Genomic DNA, 8,457 nt, shown 5'->3' on the forward strand with positions numbered 1-8,457 from the left:
TCCCCCACAGCTCAACATAACAACATGGCTTTACTTCCTATATTTCATCTCTCCAATAAATTTGAAAGATGGATTTGATTACAAAAATACTGAAGAGAGGAGCCAGGTCAATGGCTCAGTGGAATATGTGCTTCCCTGGCAAGCACAAGGGCCTGTGTTCAGTCCCTGTTTCCTCAAAAAAAAAAAAAAAAAAAAAAAAAGAAAGAAAAATACTGAAGAGAGTAAAGAATTCTTCTATGCACAGCTGAGATTTTTTTTAGTTAACATTTTAAAATCAGACTTTCACTTCTCCCCAAAACTGATTCTTTTATGCCTTAGTCTCCGAAGATGGGTGTGCTTATATACGGTAAAATGGACCATGGGGACTGGGTTGAAATGTGCTTATTCTGAAGCTCAAAGAGAATTTAGTCACTTTTTTTTTGTCAAAGGGTAATTCTCCTACTGTTGTTCACTGGGGTGTTCTAAATGGAAGTCATGCAGCTGGGAACTCTGTCAGGGTAAGAGTATTTCTTCTACCTAGTAGATTTGCAGGGGGAAGTCAGGAAGAACTTGAAAAATGAATGAAATTGAAAACCGTGTACTGCTGACAGTAAAGAATATGCCTCAGGCAGGAATGCCACAAATCATTTTCAGTTAAAAATTTTGATTCTGTATTTTCTTGCATTTATGGGCTCCAACCCAGAGAAGGCCAATGAAAGAAAAACTGAATTCCAGATATAAATAAACCCTAAGCACATTTATTCCAACATTTGTTGTAGTGAAGGACCTATATTTTGCTTGGTCCTGCCTTACTTTTTGGCAAGTGTCAACTGTATTGTTAACTAACAAAATTTTACTCTATTTTACAGACGTTAATTGATAATTTAGGGGAAGATTGGAATAGCTCCTGTGGAGAAAAGATGCTCTTACTGAAGCAACTATTAGAGTGCCCATTCAATTACAGGAAGAATCCCAGACTAGACTCAAAGGAGCCCTGGAGATTGTTTAATTAACTAGCCTTATTTTAATAGATGAAGAAACTGAGACCAGAAGAAAATGCCTTTTCTTCAGAAAATAAGTGTTCTCCATTCATTCTTGTGTTCATCTAATACTTTGTGAACATCGCTGATCCAGATGTTGTGCTGAGTGCTGAGGTTATAGGACTTGCTCCTGGGGAGCCTACATAAGTATATATGTGGAAGACAGAACAGAGTATAAGTAATGGATTAACTGGCAATTTCTGTAAAGAAAAGAAGACCAAGGAGAAATCTGGGAATTGGTAGGGAGGGAGGATCAGAGTAGTTATTTTCCAAGGAGATAACAATTGAGCTAAAGCCTAAGTGATGATAAGAAATCACACTGGGAGTGACTGTTTCAGGTAGAGAGAGAACCAAGGCTGAGGCAGGAATATGACTGCAAGGTCAGGGTTTAGGGTGAGGAATGTGCCGTACAGTAGAGAGCCCAGCAAGGCTGAGTTCACACCGGGCTTGTGGGGTGAGATGAAGACTCGGAGGCTGTTGAAGATTTAAACAGAGTAGTTGAAAAATCTAATCTACATTTTAAAAATAACTTTCTGGTTGTTACACGGAATGATGTACAGAAAGGCAATAACAGAAGCAAGGTTAGTTATGGGGTCCCTACATTGAGGTCAGGGAAGAAGGATATGACCAAGAATAGGTGGAAGGTGGGTGAGAGAAGGAGTGGATTTAGGATATATATTTGGAAGCAGAGATGTCAGGGTTGTAAAGGCAGAAGAGAGATTGATCAGGAAGTCTGTAGCTTTTGACCCAATCAAATGTGTCAAGCTGTTTTCTGAGATGGGAAAGTCTTAAGAAGGCTAAGTTAGAGAGGTTGGAAAATATAAATGTAGATGCATTTTGATAAAGCAGTAAGTGAAGGTCTCATAGAGAAGGTGACATTTAGGTGGGTCAGTGCTTTTTATTATAGTACTCAAGTCTGTAATCCCAGGTCTCAAGAGGCTGAGGTAGGAGGATGGAAAGTTTGAAGCCAGCATGGGCTACATAGTGAGTTTGAGGCCAGCCTAGACTACATAATAAGGCTCTGCCTCAAAAAATCAAATAACAAAAAAAGAAGTTGACATTTAAGGTGACAGCTGAAAGGTGAAAGGATTCAGGAAAGAGCATTCCAGATTAAGGGCACCATAGGTGCAAAGACTCAAGGGGTGGGGTGTGCCTGGCAAGCCAAAGGGGGCCAAATGCAGCCACTATTACAGAGGCTGGGAGTGAGGTAATCAAAACTGTGTGTTCATTTTTCATTCTGTATCTTACATGTGAAAAAGGACCCCCTCCCACTACAGACTTGGCTTTTCTCCTGGGAGCAGAGACAAAGAAGGAATTAGGACTTTAGAACTGCCCATTAACTCGTCTCTTTTATGACACTCCACTTCCTGTGCAACCTTCCCAGGATCTGGAACGCTCCTTGTCGGTGCTGGTTACTCATACCTTTCACACCTTTTTTAAAATGTCAACATTTATGTAAGACTTTGTTGATTGCTTTATTAAAATGAGTATATCCCTGCCTTTCCTGATCTCAGGACTGACTTAGCTTCTCTAATAAACCATTCCTTACTCCACCCATCTCTCCCTGACCTGTTCCTCTCCAGACTCCTCTTCCTTAGGAAAGGGTCCTTATCTAGTTGCTCAAATTCACCTCCTTAGTCTTCTTGTCCTTAAATAACTCCCAGGCTTTATTTCGCTTCACCTGCTTCTGTTCATGTTGGCAATGACTCATATAACCTCCCAGGGGCAGGGAAGGAAGAGAGGCCCAGTTTTTTGACTGCTCACTGGCTACTCTGTCTCCTTAGTAATCCTTCTGGTCAGTTTAGTCAGGCAGCAGGGTTTGGGCCACTTTGCTATCCTACCTGTGAAAAAAAACCTTAATCTATGCTCTGGCCTCAGTTTGCTTTGAGGTCCTTCCTGGAGACTTTTTGTGACTTCTTCACAAACAAGATGTGGCAGAAGTGATGCAGTGTGAGATGAGGCTAGAATAGATGAGGCTAGAATTGCTCCATTGTTACTGATTTCACTTAGGTCATACTTGAGCACCATTTGACCACCATACAAGGAGTCTACCTACCCTGAGGTTTTCCTTTGGGAAGATCATGTGGAAAGAGAAACAGAGAGACTTGAAAAACATGTTATTAACTTTCAAGTGTGTCTACATCAGGAGCTGACATAAGCTAAGAAAACTTCAAGATGCTGGCAGTGTCATTCACTGCCTGCAACTTCAAGAGCCACCCTGAGTGAGGACCTCCCAGCTGAGCTAGTCAGAGCTCAGATTCATGAGCAAAAACGTGGCTGCTGTTGAACCACTTTTTAGAGGTGACTTGTTGTTAGATCACTAGAACACCCATTTCTCCTCACATTCTTTCTATTCTGCCTCTGTCATCACTGCGCTATGATTCATTATGAAACCTCCAAGTGGTGTGAGCCATGATTGCCTTGGGACAAAAGGGGATTCCTAGGCTTTCAGGGAGAAATGGAAAATCCTGGACAAATTGAGATACACTAGTCAACCACCTTCAAGATTTGCTTTTCTATAAAATCATAGTGGAAAGAATTTAGAATTATTGTTTCCACTACAAAGTTTTAAAAGGCATCTTTGAGCAAGGATGATAATTATTTTTGGTAATATCCTCTTCCTAAAAGGATAGATTCTATAGTCAATGAATAGCCTACAATACTGCAAATACGATTATAGGATATAAAAAGGATATATAAAAATAACATACAGATGGGGAAACTGAATACAGATGGGTCATTAACTTTCCCAAGGACAGACAACAATAAGGCTATAATTTGAGATGCAGATATTTTAATTTTTATCCTTTTAAATACTGTGTTACCTCCAGTCCTTACCAGTATTTACCATGTGGCTATAGTGTAATATTGGATAAGGAGAATATTTACACAAAGGGAGAGTTATGTCTTGGCTAGGAAGGTAATTCAACATTTCCCACTCTAGGCAGCAAAGGATAGACTAAAATCTAATGTCAACTGTGACTTGATAAACTCAGAACAAGAAAATATATCTTGCTTAAAATAAAACTCAAAACCACCCTATTTTGAAATGAGTGTTCAACAATTTCATCATAAATTTTAGGGCTAAATTGTAGGCTCTACTGTTGCTGTCACAGAAGTTGCCAAATTAACTTGGTGCCCAAATTTTAGGGCCCTTCATGGAAATAAAAACTGAGGAAAGTTCTTTAGCCAACAAAAGTGCTGGTGTAACTGGATATGGGCAAAAGAGTTTTCCTGGGTGTGTCTTTTGGCAAAGACACCCAGAAAGCCTTGGCTGAGGAACAGCTTTTAAGCTTTCTACCAGCTGGGTGAAGGGAAGGAAGGGTGGAGAAGGGGAGCTTTATTATAAGATCTTATTTGCTAGGAGTCTTTTATGACCTACTTGCCCCACCTGTGTTCAGAAAGTAGATATGATATGTTTGGATATGAAGTGTATGTGCTTAACAACTGGAGTAGAATTTTTATCAAATAAGGCAATTTTCTCACTGATAGAATTCCAATGTTATGAATTCCCAAGAGCCAGGCCCATCCTTTCTACAGGAGGCTGGGAGGAAACTGCTCAACATAGCCAGTATAATGACAAGGCCATTTTTTTTTTTTTTTTAAGAATTTCTTTATTTTTATTTTTATTTTTTTTATTTTTTTTAATGTGTGTGTGTGTGTGTGTGTGTGTGTGTGTGTGTGTGTGGCCAGCTCAGCCCACCAGGGGGCGGGGCGGGCTGGCTAGCATGTGGTGCTGGGGGATTGAACCGTGGTCCCTGTGCTTTGCTGAGCTTGTTTTAAGTAGGTGCTTTAGACCACTGAGCCTTATTCAGTTGATATGTGAATAGGTGTGAGTTGTGTTTTGTATTACCAATATGAAAAAGCAGCTTTATAATCCTGTACAAGCATAGGAGTGGAGTCATTCATACAAAACTGAAAGTTTAAAAAATAATGAGTTAAGTTATTAAGGTAGATGATGTTTTGAGAATTTAAAAAAAATGTATTTGGTACGAAGTCCACTACACAGCTCAGACTCATAGTGGTCTTGTTTTCAACCACCCCCAGTTCTGGGATTACAGGTGCGTCACCACAGTTAGTCTTTGTGGCTGGCTCAGGATGCCCAGTGGTGGGGCCATTGTGGCATGTGGTGCCAGGAATCAAACCCCAGTCCCTGTGCTTGCCTAAGCAAGCACTTAGTTCACTGAGCTACCATGTGGGCCTATTTTGAGAATTTTTTTTTTTTTTCACATTTCCCAGCACTGGCTGTATTTAAAAAGAGCTATACTTGAGAAGGTACCATGTTTGCACAGCCACTGTACCAGAGCCCCAGAATGGAGTACTACATGAACACCCCCCTCCAAAATACATACAAATCTGCACACATACATACACACAAATCTCAGTCCATCAGGGCACTGTAAACTGAGCTTTGGGGGTGACAGCCATAGCTCAGACACTGGAAGTAAACCTTTGGCAAAAAAACAAAAGTGGGTGAAATAAAACTAGAGACTTTCAAATTTTTCTCTTCCAGAGAGGAAAAGATGGAGGAAGTGGAGGTGAGTATGTGCACGGCCACCAATGCCCAATTCCAAGGGCCCATGCCCACTGACTATATGCGGATGATGGCCCTTTGTGTTGTACAAAAGCCATTGCCCAGCAGCCCTGAGACAGGTGTCCATAGTACTTACTAACAGAAGAGAAAGTTCTACTGTGTTTTGCAGCTGCCCTCTCAAGGATGTCAGGTAATGTTATTGTGGGTTCTTGCAGAGGAGCTGGCTCTAAAAGGCAGGGCTACCTCTTCGCCCTCGCCCTGAGGTGGATGAAGTGTAGAGTTAGCTGCCTAAGCCCGACCCCATGTCATCTACTCAGCCAGGAAGCTCAGCAGGAGTAGAGGATACGGCCCAGTCAGGAGGGCACAAGGCCTGGAGGATAGAGCCAGTCAGCCTCAGGCAGGTTGCACTGAGACCTGACCAACATATGATGGCTAAAATCCAAGTTAAAAAGCTGTACGCTAAGTCAGGCAGTACTTCAGGGGTCACACTGCAGCGTCACACTGGACAAGGCAAGCAGTGGGGAACCCTGGTAAGCAGGGAGGCTGGCTGGTATGGACACACACACACCACTGCACAAATGCAGTGGCTTGAGAGCCTAGAGAAGCCACAGCTAGGGGAACTCCCTTGATATCCAGCACACAGGCAAAGGCTGGCATTGAAAGAGAAAAGCTGTATGTTTCTCTAATTTGGAACATATGCACAATACTTGGTTCATATGTTCCAAGGTTCCTCTCTATGTATGGCTTGATCTTTTAGGTCCCAGATGGAAGCTATCTTATTCTCTCCCACTGGAAGGCCATCTAGGCTCTCCAAGGTAAGCCTTTACAATCTGCCTAGCAGAGTCCTGGTAAACATGCCTACCTGGCTTAGAGCCCAGCTCTGCGGAAGCTGGCGGAGGACACACTGACCTAACGGTTAGAAAGGCTGGGGCCCTGCAGCCCAGGTGTAGCGGGGTCTAAGAGCATCTCCTCTTTCTCAGGCTGAGGCACTGAGGTTGTAGGAGACGGGACAAACAGCCAGGGTGATACCCTGGCCCAGAAGGAGGGAACAAGGAACAGACACGTGTGTGCATGCATGCACACACAGCCCAAAGGTGACACAACTTAACACACAGATACGATGACAACCAGAAGCTGGAACTCCACGCACTGAATGCAGGACTTTGGGGGTCAGGGAGGGAAGGTGCTGGGGCCCCAGAGGCAAGGGTGAGAAGTCCCTCCACGCAGGAGTAGTGTGACCACTCTGCCTTGCCCTAAACACCTGGCTCTAGGGCCATGGCAAGAGTCCAGTCCATTAAGTGCAGCGTGCAATACTAGTGCTTGGAGTCTCCTGTCCTCATCAACGAAGCCATGTGGACAGGACAAGTCACCTGGCAGGAGGCATTGACCACCGGCAGGTTAGTTGTATCGGCCCTTGATCATTGTGTTCAACAAAGGCCCCACCTCTTGTGGGTTCCCTAAGGCCTCTCCAAGCATCTTCTCAATATTTCTCATTATGGCTACTTTCTGGTGAGCTTTGAGAGGATATTCAATTCTCTTAGGGGTGGGAGCCCCCTTGTACCAGAAGTTCACAGTGATGGTAATCCCCCCATTTAATAATGACTCTATATGATGCCACCAGTACATTGGGATGTAGAGAACATCACCAGGGCCAACCACTGTTTCATAACCAACCACCTTTTGGAAATTGGGAAATCTCTCATAGGATTATCAAAGTCCACCTGGCTCTGTCTGTCACATGGGTGGTGGACAGGGTATGGATAGAGGCACTCAAACTGATCTGGCGAGAATAAGATGCATCGCTTATGACCTTTTATCTGAGCAAAGAAGTTCTGTTGTTCATCATAGTGAGCAGGCGTCACATTTCCTTCCATGCCAATGAGCAGCAGGTTAGAGGTCAGCTGTCCCCAGCCACGCTTTCCCTGTTGCTTATTAATCCAGTTCCAGTTAAAACCCAAAAACTCCATGACAATTTTCCTGCCCATGGTGTCATTGAGAGTTTGCTGTAGATACAACCTGTCTTCCCCTCCTTGCTGCTGTATATCTTGAAGTTTTTCGACAAACTCATGAAATTTCATTTCCTCTCTGTTGGACCTCGGCTTAAAGTTCTGGAAATTAGCCATCTTCTTCTCGTCATAGTACAAGAACTTGTGAGTGCTGGCACTGTACACAGAGAAGTCTCCGTTGCCAATGTTCTCTTGCAGGTACTCAAGGTCCCACTTCAGGGCAGGATACACAAGATTTGTGTCGGTCAGCACCACAGGCTCCTCGTTCTCGATGAGTTCCTCCGCCCGGGGGTCGCTCTGGCTCAGACGCGGGATGGGGCGCGTCTGGAAGCCGTAGCTGCGCAGCTGGGACTCATCCCAGGCGGGGCCCGGCGCCTCGGCCTCCTCCCGGGTCTCCGCAGCGTCAGAGGCCGCGGCCGCCGCCGCCGCCATCTCCGCCGCTGGGACTATTTTGAGAATTTTAACTTCTGCATTTCTTCTATATTTTCTCTTTTCACTTGTTTCAAACAAAGTCTGTTTTTTGCCTTTATGTGGTAATATTTTTGCAGAAATTCTGCATGTCTTCCTGGCTTTGGGAGCATAGACAAGAAATGTGAAGGCCAGAAAGCCCATAAAGATAACATTGGCGAGAAATCCTAAGGTAACAGGATTTAGTAACAGAATTTCCAGGGTTGGACAGAAGGAACCTGAGACTTGAGTTCTGAAGTACTAGGGCAGGGCAAGAAACATGCCCTGAATGTTTCGCCATCCATCTGTTGCTTTTGTACTAGGTACTATTCTAACAGCAGTGAACAAGTAGGTAAAAATCCTTGCCTTCATGGAGCTTGCCTCTTAGTGACTGTCAAAATACATGAGATTCTTTTTAAATTTTTTTTTTTAAAGAATACAAAATACTGAT

At 43.6% G+C, this 8,457-nt stretch overlaps 1 pseudogene across 1 annotated transcript; it reads right to left on the minus strand.

Annotated features, from left to right (window-relative positions):
- Positions 1–6,685: 6,685 nt before the first annotated feature.
- LOC101581462 lies at positions 6,686–8,000 on the minus strand (annotated as a pseudogene). The gene has a single exon (XR_192719.2). The product of XR_192719.2 is annotated as a hypoxia-inducible factor 1-alpha inhibitor pseudogene (transcript).
- Positions 8,001–8,457: the final 457 nt, after the last annotated feature.

Source organism: Octodon degus, unplaced genomic scaffold, assembly GCF_000260255.1.
Source record: "Octodon degus isolate 3935 unplaced genomic scaffold, OctDeg1.0 scaffold00115, whole genome shotgun sequence".
Taxonomy (NCBI): domain Eukaryota; kingdom Metazoa; phylum Chordata; class Mammalia; order Rodentia; family Octodontidae; genus Octodon; species Octodon degus.